This window comes from Mesoplodon mirus (genome assembly GCF_964341445.2).
Source record: "Mesoplodon mirus genome assembly, chromosome: 6".
In the NCBI taxonomy this organism is placed as follows: domain Eukaryota; kingdom Metazoa; phylum Chordata; class Mammalia; order Artiodactyla; family Ziphiidae; genus Mesoplodon; species Mesoplodon mirus.
The window spans coordinates 144,737,647-144,758,323 of record NC_138982.1 but is presented as its reverse complement, the minus strand read 5'-3'; positions in this window follow the sequence as shown (position 1 = coordinate 144,758,323).

Sequence of the window (20,677 nt, the reverse complement as noted above, 5' to 3'; positions counted from 1 at the left end):
TGGGACGGAGAGTCTTATAAACCAGGAAGAACTCAAGCAAAATGCGTCTGGACCTCTTGACATATTTGGCTTTTGTGTTTTCGCCGTATTAATAACTTGACATGCCCGTGTCTTGGCTCCCAACCAGACGCTCAGCTCCTGGTGGGGACCTCATATCTCCTCCGACTCCCACTCCCACGGTCCCGAGCACAGGCGGGCTCGCGTGGCCCCTCGGCAAAGAGCCGGCACTGAGTGAGCCCCTGTTCTCGAGCTGGCTTGCTTCCTCCGAACGATGGTGTGGCCTGCCGTTATTATTATTGGTGATGGTGGTGGTATTGTTCTCGTTACGTAACACTTCCTAGAATTCCCAGGTTGGAGATGAGCCCGGAGCAGGGAGCCTCATGTAGACCCACAGGATATCGGAACTCTGTCCTGGGCGTACAGATCTGCTCGCGGATACTCTCCCGTCCCCCAGAACAGGAGGCCAGTGGCTGTGGGATTCGGCGAGGCTCACGGTGCGTTAAGGGTCTTCTCAAGGCCCCGCCACCGCGTCTTGCTCTCCCAGCATTTCTGCACCTTGGACGATCCACCTTCTCAGGTGTTTTGCGAGGATTTGATGCTGTGGATGGGTGCGTTCCTGGCGGGGCCGAGCCAGGCTCTGGCACGTCCCTTAGCACGCGACTGCACATCTGCGTGGGGGCAGGACTCTGGTCGGCTTTCTCGTGTTCAGGGCATCACGCCTCGCGATGCCCCTTAGGGGGGTGTGACCACTAAACACCCCGGGAACCACTTAGCACAGCTCCAGGCACACCGGGAGCGCCCAGGAACACAGCAGTGCCCCGCAGGGTCCCTGCAGGGTCGCCGCAGCCAGAGGGCACGTGTCCACCAGGGAGGAAGGGCCAGGGGGCCAGGGGGCCCAGGCTTGGCCCCCTTTCATCCCCACGCTGGTGTTGAAAATACTGAATCCTCCCGCAGAGGTAGGAAGCCTCTCCCTGAAGGCGCCGGCTGCCGTGGTCGGTGTGACTCTTGCTGCCCAGAGCTGGGGGCGCCCTCCCAGCTGGGCCACGGGACAGTGTGTGCCAGAGCCTGCCCTGCTTTGGGAGGAAGCCTTTCTGGGCACCTCGGAGTGAGAGCTGCTTCTATAGGGGAGGAGGGGGCACGGACGGCAGGGACGGCAGGGTCAGAGGGGTCGGAGAGTGAGGGAGGTTCCCGGCTGGGGTGCCGGGGCTCATCTCTCCCCGAGGCGGGGACTGAACCTGACCTAGGAGGAACTGGCTCGCTTGGGGGTGGAAGGAAAAGTGTTGGCCCATTAGTTTTCCTTCCAGAATAACAGTGGGGAGTTTCGGATGCGCACGGTGGGGGGGGGGCACCTCCAACCTGCGGCACGACCTTTGACCTTGAGAGGGCATCCTGAAGAGGGTATCCAGGGTGGAGATGTCTTAGTGGGCCCACCTGAGGTTTTCCAGGTCTGGCTCTGTGGGCTGCTGTCTACAGTGAGAGGAGGGCGGAAACCAGAGGGGCCTGGAATCTGAGCTGATTACTGTGAGGCTGGGAGGGCAGTGGAGGGGGAGGGGGAGGGGTGGGGAGGGGGAGAGGTGGGGGGGAGGGGTGGGGAGGGGGAGGGGGAGAGGTGGGGGAGGGGTGGGGAGGGGGAGGGGGAGGGGTGGGGAGGGGGAGAGGTGGGATGGGGGAGGGGTGGGGAGAAAAAGAGTGAGCATGTTCAATCCCTCCCCTCAGGGGAACTCCCGGGCCTCGGTCTGACTCACTCTTTAATTATCATCATTTCATTTATTTGAAGGTGATTTCTGTAAAAAATAGACACATCACTCAGGAGGCTCTGGGGACAGCTTTACCTCCGTTGTCTTTGAAGAGCCGTGTGCTGGGATGAGGCCCACGAGCTCCAGGCCAGCCGCACTTCCCCAGCAGGTTTGGGGGGTTTGGGGTTCAATCGGAGGAGAAGGTACCTTTCCTCCTTCACCGAGTGTGTCCACCTCCAGCAGCAAAGGGTTATGTGAAAAGCCCAGGGCTCCCGGTGCCACTGGATTGAGGTTTGAAGACGGCGAGGAGAACAGGGGCTGCAAACCCCCAGAAACAAGGTGCCCCCAGAGCCAGTCAGCTGTGACTGACACACAGTGAAACGCCCCCGTCGTGTAGTCAACGAGCTTCCACAAGGCACAGACGGTGTGACGGCCACCAAAATCAGTACACATGTTCTCATCACCTGGAGAGCCCCCGGGCCCTCTCCTGGGTCCAGCTCTCATCTCTGTGGGTGAGTCTGCAGTTCGTAGAATTTCCCACGAGTGGGTCACAGGGTGTGTGTTCTCCATTTGGGTGCTTTCAGTTGACAGAATTACCTGCAGACCCGCCCAGGTGTTGTGGGCATCACTAGTTCAGCTCTTTCACTGCCAGGTAGAGTTCCACAGTGGGGATGGGCCAGAGGAGAGTGTGTTTCTCCACTCACCGGTCGATGGACACTCGGGTCGCTCCCAGTTTGGGGCTGTTACACATGGTGCTGCAAATGATGAGTGTTTGTGTGTGAGTCTTTGTGGGGAGAGGTTTTGTTTCTCTTGGGTAACAGGTAGAAGCGATGGCTGTATGTATTGTATGATAGCCATTAGCTTTATAAGAAGCAGTCAGACTGTCACCCAAAGTGACTGCGCCAGTTTACATTCCCACCCAGAATTTATGGGTGCTCGGCATCCTTGCCAGCACTTGGTAGCGTCAATCTTTAAAACTTTAGCCATTCTAATAGGTCGGCTATTCTGATTTCATTTTGCATTTTCCTGATGACTGGGGATGTTCAACAACTTTTTACGTGCTTATCGGCTGTCCTATTTTTCAAGTGTATTTAAGTCTGCCAATTTTTAAATGGGTTGTTTGAATTCTTCTCATTAAGTTGTGGGAGTTGTTTATATATTCTGCATATCAGTTTCTGTCACATGTGTGTATAGATGTATATGTGTATGTACATATACACACAAATACACACATACATGTGTATCTACACATATGCATATGTGTATATGTATGTACACACACACTCACACAGAGAATATTTCTCCCATCTGTGGCTTGCCTTTCATTTGAAGAGTGGAGTTGAAGGTTTTAATTTTTATGAAGTCCGACTTATGTTATCTTTTATGGTCAGTGCTTTTTGTGTCCTAAGAAAGCTCTGTCTGCCCCAAAGTTAAGAAGATGTCCTTGCTCCCTTCTAGACGTTTTATACTTTCAACGTTTCTGTCCACATCTACAATCCACTTTGAGACGATTTTTGCCTATGTTTTGGGATGGCAGTCGAAGTGTATTTTTTCTCTATGGATATCCAATTTTTCCAGCACCATTTATTGAAAAGACTCTACTTTGCCCCATTGAATTAATTGGTCACATTTGTCATAAATTTAAGAACCTACTTCTGGACTCTGTTCCATTGATCTACATGTATATCTGATGGCAGTACCATGCTGCCTTGATTATTTTTATTATTACGGCTTGACACTTGATAAAATTAGGTAATGTAAGTCTTCTAATTTTGTTCTTCTTTCTCTAAATTACTTTTGCTTTTCTAGGTCCTTTGCATTTCCGTATAAATTTTAGAATCAGCTTGTCAAGTTCTATAAATTGTATCAAATCTATTTATTTGTGTAGAATTGGCATTATTTCTTCCTTAAATGTTTGCTGGAATTCATCAGTGAAGGCATTTGGGGCTGGAGTTGCTTTGTGGGAAAGTTTTAAATTACAAGTTCAATTTCATTTATAGGTTTAGAACTAGTCAGGTTTTCTGTTTCATCTTTGAGTGAGCTTTGGGAGTTTATGTCTTTCAAGGCTTTGTCCATTTCAAATGAGTTGTTGGCTTTATTTCTCTTCCTTTAAGTTACGTTAAGTTAGTATCCTTTTATTGTCTGTAGGCTCTTCAGCAATGCCTTCCATTTCATCGAGACTTGTTTTGTGGCCCAGAGTGTGGTTTATCTTGGTGAATGCTCCAGGTGCTCTTGAGAAGGGCATGAGTCCTGCTCTTGTTGGTGGAGTGTATTGTAAATGTCAGTTGGGTCAAGGTGGGCGATGCTGCTGTTGAATTCTCCTCCATTCTACTGATTTTCTGTCTTCTTTTCTATTCACACTAAGAGAGGAGTGTTGAGATCACATGGATTATAGTGTGGATTTGTCTCTTTTTTCTGTTCTTTCAGTTTTACAATAATGTGTTGTGAAGCTCTCTCTTACCCGGTACCTGCATTTCAGGATTGTTGTGTCTTGATGAATTGACCCTTTTGTCATTATGAGCTGTCCCCCATTATCTTGTTAATCTTCCTTGTTCTGAGGTCTACTTCCATATGGAGATTCTAGCTTTCTTGGGTTTGTGGTTGCATGGTACATCTTTTACCATTTTTACACTTTTAGCCCACTTTTAAAGTGGGTTTCCTGTAGACAGCATGTAGTTGGGTCCTGGATTTTTATCTAGCCCGAGCGTCTCTGCTTTTTAATCATTGTGTTTGGCTCATTTAACATTTACTGTAACTAGTGACTCTGGTGTGTCTGCCTGCCACCCACTGTTCCCTCCAGTCTGTCTCCTCTCTTCTTCGCTCCTTGCCATGACCTCTTCAGACGTCTTCTGCATCGACTACATTTTTTAATACATATATATATATTTAAATTTAATTAATTAATTTATTTATTTTTGGCTGCGTTGGGTCTTCATTGCTACACGTGAACTTTCTCTAGTTGCAGCGAGCGGGGTTACAGTGCACTGGCTTTTCACTACAGTGGCTTCTCTTGTTGCGGAGCATAGGCTCTAGGCACGCGGGCTTCAGTAGTTGTGGCATGCAGGCTTCAGTAGTTGTGGCTCGCAGGCTCTAGAGCGCAGGCTCAGTAGTTGTGGCGCACGGGCTTAGTTGCTCCGTGGCATGTGGGATCTTCCCGGACCAGGGCTCGAACCCGTGTCCCCTGCATTGGCAGGCGGATTCTTAACCACTGCGCCAGGGAAGTCCTGCGACTGCATTTTAATCACACCGTCTGTCTCCACGTGGGGAGGGGTGTGGTCTGCCTCCCGTTGGTCAGACTGTGGACACACAGCCACACCACCACTTTTATCATGTTTTGTACAACAGTGTTCTTGTAAGATTTCTTCTTATGGTAACAGCAACAATAGGGACAAAAGATCGGCCACCACGTGCAAACACGAGGCTTCACTGCTGGATGCGGAGATAAAGACTTAGCTGGGACCAGTGGATCTATCTTTCCACGAGCTCCAAGCACGGTTCCACCTGTTGGACTTGACCTGCGCACGCAGGCCTGCAGTGGGTGGCGGCGCCGACTCCCCCGCTAAGCTGGGCTGCAGCCCTCCGTTCCCTTCTTCCCTGTGCCCTGGCTGCCCGAGGAGCAGGGAGGGCAGGCACGGATGACGCCGCACAGGGACTCCGGGTGATGTGAGCTGCTGCTGTTTATCACCGTGGAGCTTCTCCCTGACCTTCGCAGGCACTGCCAACTGTCAGCTCCTATGGGTGGGGAAGGAGGGACCTTAGGGGTGGGGCTGGTGGTTGTGCTGGGGGCCAGCTGAGCCTGGCTCCCAGCCTGGTCCTCGGAGGGTCCTGCTGTCCATCTCCTTTCACTGGACAATCAGAAGACCCTGAAGAACAAGTGGGAAAAAGAGGGGGAGGGGCTGTCCAAACGGGCACAGAGGCCACCTCCCCCATGTGGGGGTCACCCTCAGCCTCGGGGGTGAGGAGCCCCCCCGGGCACACGGGGCCAGCCAGGTTCTCGAGCCTGTCCCGCCCATGGACCCCCAGCAGTGAGCCTGCCCAGAGACTCAGATTCCCAGGGGGACTCTCTGGGCGACGGTCGAAGCTCTCCACATCAGTGGTAGATGGGTCGCGGGGTAAGGGCCCAGCTGGAAGGGTCTGGAGCCCTGCTGGCCACCACGCTGGAACCCCTGCCCCATGCCTGGCGCCCCCGACGGCTCTGTCCACCCTGTCCCGCGCCCAGAGCTGCAGGTAGACTGTGCGGTGGATTCCGGGCCGGTGCATTGAAGACATTTAATGGGTGAGTTTCCTCTCCATATGGGGTATAATTAATTTTCCTGAAATAGGCATGACAGCCCGATAATCTTCACCTGTCTGAGTCAGGCGGTGATTATCACCTCTCATGGGTACGGCGTGCTGTCGGCCACCGGGAATTCAAAGAGCCTGCGGCTCGCAGCCAGCCATGCCGCAGAGGTGCAGGGAGGTTTGGGGTCCGGCCGGTGGTCGGGGACGCGCTGCCCACCACGGCCACCCTGCCCAGAGCCGCGGGGGCCGAGAGGCATGTGGTGGAGAAGCATTTTCCCAAGGAAATGACCCCTCCTCCTACCAAAGACTGCTGTTTCCGCTTGACACACACACTGTGTCATGAGCAGGGGCATCTGTAGATGGACACGCTGTCCTACTGGGGCGGGCAAAGGCAGACGGGAAAACAGAGGGGACAGGACCCAGCCGCCCCTTCCCTGCCGACCTCCTGCCCTCCTCTCGGGAGCTCCGGCTCCTCTCAGCCTGCGTCTCGGGGAGCGGGGAGTGAGATGCCAGCCCGGCACTGCCACTTGCTTCCTGTTGAGGGGGGTCAAGTGTGCCTGGGCTGTGGATCCGAAGCTTGGACCTGAGCAGGGGACACAGGGCGCCCCTTTCTCCTGGATCAAACGACACTGTCCCCTCCCTGAGTTGCTGCTGGGTGAACAGAGCAGGCTGCCTGTGAGGCCCGGTTTTATCAGGAAAATGGCTCCCCCGAGCTTGCGGAACTCGGGGCAGGCTTGCTTCCAGGGCCCGAGGGGGCCGCCAGCAGGGCAGACCCAGGACAGGCTCAGGCCGGGCGAGGGCCACTGGGTAGGGTGGGGAGTGCCGGCCGGCCCAGGAGATGGAAGAGCCTGGCACAGGGTCTGCCCCGCCGCAGCTACGGAAGGGGTCAGCACCGCGGCCAGTGGCTAGAGCAGGGCTGCTGTGGGGCTTGTGAGCAGGGGGCTGCAGAGGGGCTCCCCCGGCACACGCCCCACCTGTCCTGGCTACAGAGCCTCATCCCGCCTCTCGGCACGGGGGCCCAGGTTGCTGGGGGTGCTCTTCTTGGTCTGCTCGGGCCGGTGGGGACCCCAGCAGACGTGTTGGGGTGGCCTGGGGATGGCAAGGGCAGGGCGGCCTCCTGGTGGGGAGGCGGACAGAGGGACGCCGCGGGCGGGAGGCACGCACCCTGCTGTCCCCCTAGCCTCGCTCCAGGGCTGCTGCCTACAGCCAGACTTGTGGGCCCCGACGTCGGCCCTGAGTCCTGTCCCCTCTGGGGCAGCTGGTACCTCTCCCTCCATGAAGTTAAGAAGGACGCCGAGTCCCCGAACTCCCCGCTGCCCCTGGGTGCCCCAGGCCCCCTCTGAGCCCCGCCTCCCAAGCCTGGATCTGCTGCTGCCCTGGGTGAGGGCCGGTCCTGGGTGGGGGGCCGGTGGGAAAAAGGGAAATGAAAGCACAGAAGGAAGTGGGTGGCCCCAGGCGGCCGAGCCAGTGCAGGACAGAAAGTCACAAGGTGGTGAGGCAGGCAGCGAGCGCTGGGTTGGTCTTGGTTCTAGAACCTCAGGGGCCCCAAGGGAGGAGCACTGGGCCCCCTGCCCACTTGCAGGCAGAACCCCGGACACGCGTGGCAACTGTCGGGGCAGCACCCTCTAATCACCCGCCTCCGCTGCCCTCGGCTTCCAGGCTCCCCCTTTGGGGTAGGGCCCCTCCAGAGCAGCAAGTGAAGGCCTGCGGGGTAGCAGTGCTGCCCGGGGGAGCCAGGCTTACATCCCACTCCTGTTCCCACAGTTCACAGGGGGTGGGACTCGGGCACAGGTGGCAGAAGTGTGACGCAGCACTGTGGCCCTGGTGCCCCAGGGACCCTGTCTGCTCTCAGGGACACAGTGATCCCTCCATAAGGAAGAGTCTTCCCCGAGCTCAGGACGGCTGGAGACACCTCTCCAGAGGTGGCCGGGGTGTGGACCCGTGTCCACAGGCCAGGGGACAGCAGGAGAGGCCCCCAGAAAGGGCTGCGGGGAGCCGGCAGGAAACTGAGGCCAGAGGAGGGGCTGAAGCAGGGCCACCACAGCCGGGATCCTCAGGGGTGGCATCCCCACCTGTGGGTGACAAGCCCAGTGCCGGGGACGCTCAGCGGGCTCTGCAGCCCCGCGGCGAGCAGGGCGCAGGACCCCGAGCAGGGCTGCTGTGCCGGCGGCCACTCACGGTCACTCGCCTTTATGGCCACTCGTGTCCCAGGGCTCGGCTGCAGAAAGCGGAAGAGAGGGCTCTGGGCTGCGCCTGCGCCCCTGGGGCTCCCACCACTTCTCCTGGCCCCCCCGAGTCCTCCCGCTTCACCTTGAGTGGGAGGCACACGCCCAGCCACCTTTTCTGAGAAGGCTGGGGCACAGGATGGGCTGGCAGAGGCTTTGGAGGATCTAACCCGAGCAGGCCGCTCTGTTAGGTGTGCATTTGCACACCGTGGCTCTCACGTGCACGGACCTGGGCGCACGCAGGCACAGAAACCGTGCTCCTACTTGTTCTGACTTGGTCACCAAAACAGGCTCGAAAGCAAATGTTTGGACCCCGTGCTGCCGAGGAGGAAGCTGGGGTTTGGGAGTTTCAGTGACTCAGACACAGGCCAGCTCACCAGCTGCTGTGGCCGGTGTGACTCCAGGTCAGGCGCCCGGGAGTCCGGGGACAGTGCTGTTGGCCATGCGGTCTGGGTGGGCGAGGTCCTGGCAGGAGAAGGGCGTCTCATGTTGGTCAGCATGACCGCGGGAGGAGAGGTGGCCTCGGGGGGAGAAGTCCCCACAGGGGAGAGGCAACCACAGGAGAGGTGGCCTTGGAGATAGGAGACCACAGGGGAGGGGTGACTGTCAGAGGAGAAGGACCCAGGAGGAGCAGCGCCCACCCTGCAGAGCGGGACGAGGGAGCAGACCCCCTGGGAAAAGGGCACGGGGAGGCCATGGTCAGCAGGCCTGTGCCTCTGGCCCCGTGGGCTGGCGTGGGGCTGCCCGGCTACCACAGCCCAGAATCCTCAGCGCCTCAGGGACCCTCTGCTGCTGGGCCAGGTGTCCCACCCTCCCCAACCCCGCCCCATGGTCAGGACAGCTCGTGAGACCCCGAGCTGCTGATGTCACCCGTGCCAGCCACCAGCCAGGCAGGGCTGTGCTTGCCTGAGACGAAGGAAATCTCCATGTACAGAAAGCTGCCTGCCTGTGCGTGTGCATGTGTGCGTGTCTCAGTGTGCATGTGTGCATGTGTCCACGTGTGCTCGCAGGTGTGTGTTCCTGAGTCTGAGACCTCTGTTGTTATGGGGAAGATGCAACATGGTCACAAGAGTGCAAAGTGTCTTGGAGGGGCTGGAGGCCGAGCCAGGCGAAGGTCTGTGTCACACGTGGCCGCTGAGGCCAGCGCCACCTTTGCTCCAGAAAACACAAAGCGGGTTTTCCCTTTCCTGGTCCACTGGAACCCTGTGCACCAGGCAGAAGGAAGTGGAAGTTTACTGCAAACTGGGTTCCCTGGAGCCTTAGTTTGTTGTCAAATATTATTATAAAGACCTGCCTCAAAGAAGGCCCTCGTGGGAGGACCTGGGCTGGCGCTTGGCGGCAAGCAGGGCACCCGATGTGCGGAGGGCCAGCTCCGTCCAGTGTGGGGCTCTGAGAATCTCTCCCTTGGCCCGGCAGCTGGGGTTTCGGCCACCCGCGCACGCCTCCCTGTCCTGTGGAGCCGGTCTTGGCCTCGGCGCAGAGCTGAGTCACTTGCCGGGCGTGAGCTCGCCTGATTTTCTGCACACATGTTACTCTAAGTATTGCATAAACATGGGTCCCCTTCAGGGGCATTTCATCCTTGACTTGGAAACTTAGGTGACACTCTCTGTGCTTATTTTGGGGAGTAGACTCAGAGCCAAATGCAGAGACCCAGCAGCCTTGGCCCTGAATTCCCTTGGACAAGATCCTTCTGGAAGTCAGAGGCGGTGGCCCCTTGGTCCCTGAGGCTCTGCTTGCTGGGAGGCCCCTCCCCGGGTCCCTGTCTTGGGACCTGGAAGAGTGGTCTCAGCACCCTGGGGCTGCTGTGGTGGAGGTGCCCCCCTTCCCCTTGGCCCCAGCTCAGCGAAGGCCCCAACCCAACCCACTCAGGAGGTCTGGAAGCCTCCAGAACAGCTCCTGCAGGAGCTCCCTCCCGGCCTTCTCGCCTGAGGTCGAACCCAAGTGGGGATGGGTTGGGGTTGTCAGGGAGGCACCTGGGACAAGTACTTTCGGGGTGATTCATGCAGGCACTAGAGCCCTTGAGAAGCTTCCTTCCTCACTCTGACGGCACTCTGCTCGTGACCTTGGGTCAAGAACATCCAATTGGCTTGTCCAGGCAAGGCCCACTCTGTCACTGCATCCACCCTAAACTGAGGGCCGTGACAAGCTCCTGGCTTGGCCCTGGACGCCGGGAACCCCTCTCAGCCTTCCCGGGGCTCTGAGGCAAGGCCTTCCCCTGTCCCTGGGTGTCCCTGGGTGTCCCTGGTGTGAACCAGCCCCTGGACCCAGGGCAGGGTGGTGGCTCAGGCTTGGAGTCCACATTCCCTATGCTTGGGCTCCCTAGGCGAGTTCTGGCTTGAGATGCAAGGTGGCAGTGCGGGGATGGAGGGTCAGGGGAGGGGGGAGTCAGCCGGCAACACTGCTTGTGAGGCCCAGGACAGAGGGAAAAGGAGGCAGCCGTTGTCCAAAACGACCAAGACAGTCAAGGCAGCAACAGCAGTGCGGCACCAGGTGGGGGGCCTGCGCACCTGTGAGGGTCGCACCTGTGCGGGTCACACCTGTGCGGGTCACACCTGTGAGGGTCACACCTGTGCGGGTCACACCTGTGCGGGTCGCACCTGTGCGGGTCACACCTGTGCGGGTCACACCTGTGAGGGTCGCACCTGTGCGGGTCACACCTGTGCGGGTCGCACCTGTGCGGGTCACACCTGTGCGGGTCGCACCTGTGAGGATCACACCTGTGCGGGTCGCACCTGTGCGGGTCACACCTGTGTGGGTCACACCTGTGAGGGTCGCACCTGTGCGGGTCACACCTGTGAGGGTCGCACCTGTGCGGGTCACACCTGTGCGGGTCACACCTGTGCGGGTCGCACCTGTGCGGGTCACACCTGTGAGGGTCGCACCTGTGCGGGTCACACCTGTGCGGGTCACACCTGTGAGGGTCGCACCTGTGCGGGTCACACCTGTGCGGGTCACACCTGTGCGGGTCGCACCTGTGAGGATCACACCTGTGCGGGTCGCACCTGTGCGGGTCACACCTGTGTGGGTCACACCTGTGAGGGTCGCACCTGTGCGGGTCACACCTGTGAGGGTCGCACCTGTGCGGGTCACACCTGTGCGGGTCACACCTGTGCGGGTCACACCTGTGCGGGTCGCACCTGTGAGGGTCGCACCTGTGCGGGTCACACCTGTGCGGGTCACACCTGTGCGGGTCGCACCTGTGAGGGTCACACCTGTGTGGGTCACACCTGTGAGGGTCGCACCTGTGCGGGTCACACCTGTGCGGGTCACACCTGTGCGGGTCACACCTGTGCGGGTCGCACCTGTGAGGATCACACCTGTGCGGGTCGCACCTGTGCGGGTCACACCTGTGTGGGTCACACCTGTGAGGGTCGCACCTGTGAGGGTCGCACCTGTGCGGGTCACACCTGTGCGGGTCACACCTGTGCGGGTCGCACCTGTGAGGATCACACCTGTGCGGGTCGCACCTGTGCGGGTCGCACCTGTGTGGGTCACACCTGTGAGGGTCACACCTGTGAGGGTCGCACCTGTGAGGGTCGCACCTGTGCGGGTCACACCTGTGCGGGTCGCACCTGTGAGGATCACACCTGTGCGGGTCGCACCTGTGCGGGTCACACCTGTGAGGGTCACACCTGTGCGGGTCGCACCTGTGAGGGTCATACCTGTGCGGGTCACACCTGTGCGGGTCACACCTGTGAGGGTCGCACCTGTGAGGGTCACACCTGTGTGGGTCACACCTGTGAGGGTCGCACCTGTGCGGGTCACACCTGTGCGGGTCACACCTGTGCGGGTCGCACCTGTGAGGATCACACCTGTGCGGGTCGCACCTGTGCGGGTCACACCTGTGTGGGTCACACCTGTGAGGGTCGCACCTGTGCGGGTCACACCTGTGAGGGTCGCACCTGTGCGGGTCACACCTGTGCGGGTCACACCTGTGCGGGTCACACCTGTGCGGGTCGCACCTGTGAGGATCACACCTGTGCGGGTCGCACCTGTGCGGGTCGCACCTGTGCGGGTCACACCTGTGAGGGTCACACCTGTGAGGGTCGCACCTGTGAGGGTCGCACCTGTGCGGGTCACACCTGTGCGGGTCGCACCTGTGAGGATCACACCTGTGCGGGTCGCACCTGTGCGGGTCACACCTGTGCGGGTCGCACCTGTGCGGGTCACACCTGTGCGGGTCACACCTGTGAGGATCGCACCTGTGCGGGTCGCACCTGTGCGGGTCGCACCTGTGAGGGTCACACCTGTGCGGGTCGCACCTGTGAGGGTCGCACCTGTGCGGGTCACACCTGTGCGGGTCGCACCTGTGCGGGTCGCACCTGTGAGGGTCGCACCTGTGCGGGTCGCACCTGTGCGGGTCGCACCTGTGAGGGTCGCACCTGTGCGGGTCGCACCTGTGCGGGTCGCACCTGTGAGGGTCGCACCTGTGCGGGTCGCACCTGTGCGGGTCGCACCTGTGCGGGTCGTGTGGGTCGCACCTGTGAAGCCCACGGGGGCCTGCGGTCGAGGGTTCCCAGCCTGGAAGCTGAGGGTGCTGCCCAAAGACCTTTAATGGGCCCCCTGATTCAAGGTGGTGGAGGGGAGACAGAGAGGTGGAAGGAGAGGGGAGGAGAGATCCATTTGTGGTTAAATTGGGGGAGGCTGGGTGAGGAAGTGTCAGTTCTGCTGGGCGGGATTGAACGGGAGGAATACGGGGGTTCTAGGAAGAGATGCTATGGTCCAGGAATTCAGTCATGCCTCTGGAAGAAAATGCAGGCCAGCAACTTATTTGCAAATTTTGTTTGGTTGCTCTGAGTATATTTAATCGCCTCACTGATCCAGGGTAGAAAGAGGTGGTGCCACCCACAGACTGCCCACCTCTCTTCTTTGCAGCACCGGCCTCCACACCTGCCATTCCGTGCCCATCCTGGCCCTTCACGGACATCTCGAATCGTGTGTAGCCCCTGCCCCCATCCTCTCCGATTTCATGCAGTTCCCGCCCTGGGACGCTCTGCAGGCCTTTGCCTGGGTAGCTGCATGTGTCCTTCAAGATCCAGCCCTGCCCTTTGCCCTGTTTCCACGGTACCTGTGCACATGCCTACCTGAGCGCCTAGTATGTTAACGTGGTGTTCCTGGCCTCTCTGTTTTAGGTAGAACTCTCTTGGTGCAGAATCCCAATTCAAATGAATGTAAGTACAAAGGAAATGTATTAGCTTACATGAACTATATCGCCTGGGAGCCGCTTTAGGCATGGCTGGACCCAGGAGCCCAAATGATGGCTTCAAGCCTCTGCCTATCTCTTCATGTCTCGGTTTTGCTTGTTTTCGGCTGACTTCACTCTGGGTGTCAACTCTTTCCCCGCGGAGTGGAGGTGGCCTTTGGCAATCCCACATTTGCCTCCTACTGAATTAGCAGCCCCGGTGGGAACAGGCTGATTTTTCTCCCGTCACTCTGCAGATAAGTCCCAGATGGGGTTCTTATGATGTGACTTGGGTCACGTGAGCATCCCAGAACCAACCACTGTGGCTAGAAGGTGGGGTATGTGTCTGTCCTTCTATTCAGTAGGGTCAGCCCCATAGAAAAGAGAGACTGGTGCCTGGCAGAGGGGAGGAGACTGGGCAGTGTCCGCACCCCCAGCAGAATGGATGCGTTCCTGGCAGGAGGGCTGTGCATTTCAGGTGCCTCTGTACCCCCGGCCCCTCGCACGATGCCTGGTGGCATATGGGTGGGTACAACCTTTAGTGACTGGCCGCTCCTGCCCATAGGGGCTGTATGGCCAGAGCAAGCGGAGCGTGTGGGCTCGGGGGAAGTTGTGGGGAGCCTCTCGGCCTCCAGGTCTTGCCCCAGGCTGAAGCACTGAACTTGGCAGCAGGATTGACTGGTGGAAGGGTGGGTAGGCAGGCTCTCCCTGCCCCTGAGGCCCTTCTCACTGTTACTGTATTGCTGGCCCCCAAATCAGAACCCGTGGCCAGCAAAGGCCCACGAGGTCAGCCCTGCCCCTCCCCTCCCCCAGCTCTAGGGGTGGACACTGCCCATCGCTACCTTGCTTCCTAAGGCTTGTGTACACGTTTGCAAATTGTCCCTTTATTAAACGCTCCTCAAACGTCCCAATTTGATGGTAACATCTACTTCCTGTCAGGCCCACACCTGGAGCCCACCCGCAGCCCCCATAAAGACACAGCCAACGGCCCTCAGAAAGGACTTTCCCAGGCCTTTCCCAGTTGGAGAAATCTGGAAGCAGCTTTCACTTTTCCCTCAGATTTATCCTCAGTAGCATCAGCGACTGGTAAGAACTTTTAATAAAACGCATTCAGATGCCAGTGTTTTGTATGTTCTCCTTACTAGTGGTCAACCTCCGTAAATAATTACTCGCAGGGCAGCGTGTCAGAAAACCCTGCTCAGTTCAGTGGTCACCCGCTCAGCCTCTCCTCTGTGTGTGGGAAACACGGTCTCGGGGGTCCAGGAGCCCCTGGAGAGAGAGGTCTGAGGGCTCCAGGGACGCCCTGGCTGCATTCCCATTGTGTGGAGGTTGGATTCACCCGCCCACACTCTGGGAAATTCCCCGGGAGCAGGGATTTCCTCGCTGCATCCCTGGAATAGTGTTTTCCCTCCGCAGGAAGCCCAGGAAGCCGAGTCTCTTCCTGGCAGGGATTCCCCATCCCAGTCTCAGAGCCCTGAGCTGCCAGCTTGCGCACCTGGGCTGGTCCCCGTGGAATCCGGGGCAGCACCAGCCGGGGGCCCCGGGCGAGCTGGGTCAGGGCTGGAGCCTGCCTTTGTTTAAAGGTTTGAATGCTTTGTTCATCATGAACATTTTGATTTTTAAAAGTGTTCTCCTAAACCCTCCTACACTGTTGGGGGAATGTAAGTTGGTGCAGCCACTATGGAAAACTGTAGGGAAGTTCCTCAGAAAACTAAAAATAAAGTTACCATATGATCCAGCAATCCCACTCCTGGGCATACACCCAGAAAAAACTATAATTCAAAAAGATACATACACCCCAATGTTCATACCAGCACTATTCACAATAGCCAAGACATGGAAAAAACCTAAATGTCCATCGACAGAAGAATGGATAAAGAAGACGTGGTACATATATGCACTGGAATACTACTCAGCCATAAAAAAGAATGAAATAATGCCATTTGCTGCAACATGGATGCAACTAGAGATTATCATACTAAGTGAAGTAAGTCAGAAGGAGAAAGACAAGTACCATATGACATCACTTATATGTGGAATCTAAAATATGACACAAGTGAACCTATCTACAGAACAGAAACAGACTCACAGGCATAGATAACAGACTTGTGGTTGCTAAGGGGGAGGGGGTTGGGGGAGGGATGGAGTGGGAGTTTTGGGTCAGCAGATGCAAACTAGTATATATAGGAGGGATAAACAACAAGGACCTACTGTAGAGCACAGTATCTTATGATAAACCATAATGGGAAAGAATATATATTAAACAAAGAATGTGTATATATATGTATGTATAACTGAATCACTTTGCTGTGCAGCAGAAATTAACACAGCATTGTAAATCAACTATGCTTCAGTTTAAAAAACAAGTGTTGGGGCTTCCCTGGTGGCGCAGTGGTTGGGGGTCCGCCTGCCGATGCAGGGGACACGGGTTCGTGCCCCGGTCCGGGAGGATCCCACATGCCGCGGAGCGGCTGGGCCCGTGGACCATGGCCGCTGAGCCTGCGCATCCGGAGCCTGTGCCCCGCAACGGGAGAGGCCACAACAGTGAGAGGCCCGCTACCGTAAAAAAAAAAAAAAAAAAAGTGTTGCCCTGGAATAGTACCCATCTTGATTAGTGAGTTTGTTTTTGTTTTTTTGGGTTTTTTTTGCAGTAACACGGGTCTCTCACTGCTGTGGCCTCTCCCGTTGCGGAGCACAGGCTCCGGATGCGCAGGCTCAGTGGCCATGGCTCGTGGGCCCAGCCGCTCCACGGCATGTGGGATCCTCCCGGACCGGGGCATGAACCCGTGTCCCCTGCATCAGCAGGCGGACTCTCAACCACTGCACCACCAGGGAAGCCCGATTAGTAAGTTTTTAGCACACCCCCTTAAGGCCTGTCCCGGGCTCTGGTTTCCATGCTTGGGTGATGGGACACACAGGGCTGAGGTGGGCTCTGAGAGCAAGCCCGGGACCAGCGAGAGCCTGGGTCCTCTTGGTCATCTGCATAGGGCTGTCTCCCGCGGAGACTGAACCCCCGAGGGTTTGTTCCCCGCTGGAGCCCTGTGTCAGCGCCTGTAAACAGTATACTTCAGGGGCCTGACCTAGAGGACAGGAGGGCAGCCCACAGGGACACAGAGCAGCCACGACAAGCCTGCTTGTCCCTGATGGCCGCTGCCCTGGGCAGTGATGGCTGGGGGCTTCTGAGGCAGGAAGAGCCTGAGGGCTGGGGTGAGTCCTCCCCGAAGAGGGTCAAGGACCCCAGCACGGCCACAGCGGCACCTCATCCCACCTGGCCCTGCCAAGGGCCTGGACTCCCCTAGAATCAGGGCAGCCCCGTCTGCTTTTGAAGCACCCTCCCTGGCTGTCGGAGATGAAGAGCGCACCTCTGCCCTGTTGTCTGGCGCCCATGTCTCCCTGAGTCACATTCTGAGTGTCAGTATGAACGCTGTGTTTGGAAGCAGGTCCGTGAATGGATCTGATCCCAGGTTTGCAGAGCACAGGCGTCACTTTCTCCCCATTGCACCTGTGTGTTCTCCCCAACCCTGAGTCCTGGGACGGCCTGGGTGGCAGACGGAAAGGAAGCACGCAGGCAGGCAGGTGGTCTCCACGAGGACGCAGCAACAAGCAAGCACCCTGGTACCCGAGGCGGCGGACTGAGCCTGTGGGGTGCCCAGGGAACCACCCCCCCAACACACACACACACATCCCAGCTTTCTGCATGGCTGACCCAGCTCAGGGTTGTCCAGAGACCACCTCTCACCCGGATGGAAGGCAGCCTGCACGTGCGGCCAGGGGCCAGCTGTCAGGGCATCAGGCCGCTGTTCGTCCTAAAGAGCCGGCTCCCAGCCTGCAGTTTCCGCAGCGAGCCTTTCCACTCGGAGAGAGCAGAGTCCAGCTCCAGAAAGCCCCCAGCAGGCCTGGGAGAGGAGGAGGAGGAGGCGTGTCCACTTTGTCTTGTATTATCAGCTTTCTTATGGTTAGAGTTTGTATGGTTTATCTCTCCCTTTTTAAAAAATTTCCATCTATTCATGTCCTGATACTTAAACTGTGTTGCCTGGTAACAGCTTATGATGGAGTCATGATTTTCTTATCCAGTCTGATGAGCTCTGTCTTTTCAGTGGAATGTTTAGTCCATTTACATGTAATGTAATGACTTGTTCGGTTCACGTCTTCGTCTGCTATTGTTTTTCCATTTGTCCCACCTCCTGTTTCATCCTTTCCTCCGACTTTCTGGACTTTTCTGGTGCCCTCTCTTCTTTTCTGAAGATCTGTGTTCACATCTGGGAACACTTTCCTTCAGCCTTAAGAACTTCCTTTGGTCCTGTTTTGTTGTGTAGGTCTACTGGTGATAAATTCTTTCAGTTTCATTTTTCTGAAAATATCTTTGTTTTGCATTCATTTTGTCACTGGGTATGGAATCCTAGGTTAGAAGCTCCCTCCATCAGTACTTTGATGCTGGATTGATTGTCCCTGGGTTCCCTCGTTCCTAATTGTGATTCCTCTGAGGCGATGTGTCATTTTTCTCTAGCTGCTTCCAGGGTTTTCTCTGTATCTTTAGTTTTTAGCAGCTTCACTAGGATGTGTCTCTGTGTGGTTTTCTTTGTCTTTATCCTCCTTGGGGTTATCTAGGCTTCTTAAGTCTGTGGGGTGATATCTTTTACCAATTTTGAAAAATTCTCTTCAAATATTTATTACGTCCCATCCTCACTCTCTTCTCCTTCTGGGACTTCAATTACATGTCTATATGATAGACTGTTTGTTATTATGTCACATGTCTCTAAAAGTCTGTTCTTTTTTCCCTCATTTCTTTTCTCTCTCTGTTTCACTTCGGATAATTTCTATTGACCTGTGTTTACCCAAACTGTATTGTTTGAATTCACATAAATCAAACACATAGATGATGTGATGGCCCTGTGTTCACTCATCTTTCTTGCTTAAGCCCCAGTCTGGGCTTTTCTTTGTCTTACTCTCCTTTCTCCTGCTGTGTGCAGTCTGCTGTGTAACCCATGCAACAAATCCCTCAGTTCATACCCAGAGCTCTCAGCTGTAGGATGCCTAGTGGTTCTCTTTCAGTTTCCACTTCTCTGTTGTAATTCCCCATCTCTTAATTTATTTTATATGTTCCTCCAAATTCTTTAACAATAATAACTTAATATTAATAGCTATTTTAAAGTCCTTGTTCAATAACTCTCACATCTGAGCTGTGTACGACTCAGCTTCTATCTCCAAATTTCTCCTCTTGATGGAGGGTCACATTTTTCTCCTTCTTTTCATGTCACATAATTTTTGATTGTCTTCTGCACATTGTATTTAAAAGAACTGCAGACACTGGAGTAAAGATTACTTTCCCCCAGAGGGGACCCCCTCTTTCCTCTGTTAGAAAAATGAGGGGCTGATCCCTTTGGTTGACTCGGGTGAAGGCCTTCTTTATCCTAAAAACAACAACAAATCAACATCGACCCCAAAACAACAAAGGAACAAAACTCCAGGTCTCCTCTTCTGGTTTCCCGTTTCCTGCTTTTCTCCTCCTCTGAATCTTTCTCTGACTCAAATCCTCGGCCTAATCTTGAGCACAGAGTCTCCGTTCCTGACCCTCTGATCTTCCCCATCAACAGTCCCTTGGTCACCCTTGTGGCTCCAGCCTCTCCTGCCCACGTGCCCATCCCACGCCCCGCTCCGCCCCGCCCCGCTTTCCCAGGCCCCCAGACTCTGTGGATGCCGCCCCTGAATCTTCTCTCTTTTCCCCAGTCACCTAATCTGGGTACCACATGGCCATCTCCAACTCCCCTTTTCTTTTTCCTCATTTATTTCCTCTCTAAAAGTCTGTACGTTATTCTGTCATACTATCTCTCAAATTTGTCCCTTTTTGCCCAATTTTGCTGTTACAACCTGAATCCAGGCACTTATCACCTCAACTCTGGGATGGTGGTGACAAATGATGATGTAGTTTGTTATTGCAGCCACGGAAACCTAATACATGAGGAGGGAAAGAAAGAAAGAAAACTCCCTTCTTCTTCCCCCCCCCCGCCCCCCCCACAGTGTTTTCAAAGCACGGGAGGAAAACCAGCGTGATGGAGTCTTGCTCTCAAGGAAATGGATCGAGCAGGCCAATCTGACTGGCTGTGTCTATACTCATGATTCAGGTCCCCAGAGAGGCAAAGGGAAGGAAAAAGGCCCATCTGAAACAGACAGGAGCTGTGGAACAGGGGTGGACAGGTCTGAATGGAGACCAGGAGAATGGAAGAAAGCATCTTTCAGAGGGTCTCTAGAAACAGGCTCTGGTCCCTGGGCGTCAGGTGGCAGATGGACGGCACTTCCCCGCAATGTGGCCTGAGCGGTCTCACCCCCTCCCTGCAGCTCACATCTCCTCCTCCATGGGGTGGGGAGAAGGGGGTTGACACAAGGAAAACACCCAGCGTGGTCTGCTAAGTGTAAGCCATCAAGCCATCATGGATGCCACCATGGACACCAAACCCTCAATCAGTGGGATAAGCACCAGCCTGGGATACAGTTGGAGAGGCACTTGGTGAAGGCAGTCTGGAAATTCACCCAGAACACAGCTCGGGGGATGGAGAGGACCAGAGAAGTCAGGTCGTGTGGGATTCACTCTCACGCCCACCGAGGAGGCGATACCATAGCCACAGCTCACTGCCTGCCCTGACCTCTGGCTGTATTCCTCTCAGAGCTCCATCACAGTACTTTCCAAGTACCATTGAACACACAGTGTCCCTTAGAAGGCCTGTGGCTACAAACAACAGAATATTTGAGTCAGCATGGTTCAGTTGACAAGCCTGGGGTGAGAGGTTCCAGGGTTGGTTACCTCAGCAGCTCAGCATTGGAGCCATTTCTCAGCAATTCTTCTGGTTTTCCCTACTGATCACAAAACGGCTGCCACAGCTCCAAGTATCACATCCTCACACAACAGAAAGGAAAGAAGAGTTTCTCCTTGAGTAGCTCCTTTTATCAGAGAAGGAGACCATTCTCAGACACTGACACCCCCTTATGACTGAGCCAGAACTGAGTTCTGGGCCCACCCCTCCTCCAGTTACTGCCAAGGGGAAGTGGGGTTACCATGGCCGGCCTAGACCTGTCATGCATAAGACTCAGGCTGGGTCCCCTCCCATTGTTTGCACTGGAAATCAGCTAACAAGGAAGAAGGAGGAGGCTGGTGGGGCTCAATTCCCCTGGACCCTGCACACAGCAGGTGCTGCCCCTCGTGCCAGCCTGTCCACCCCAGTGGGCCTCCTGCCACTGTGCTTCTTGGGGCTTGTGAA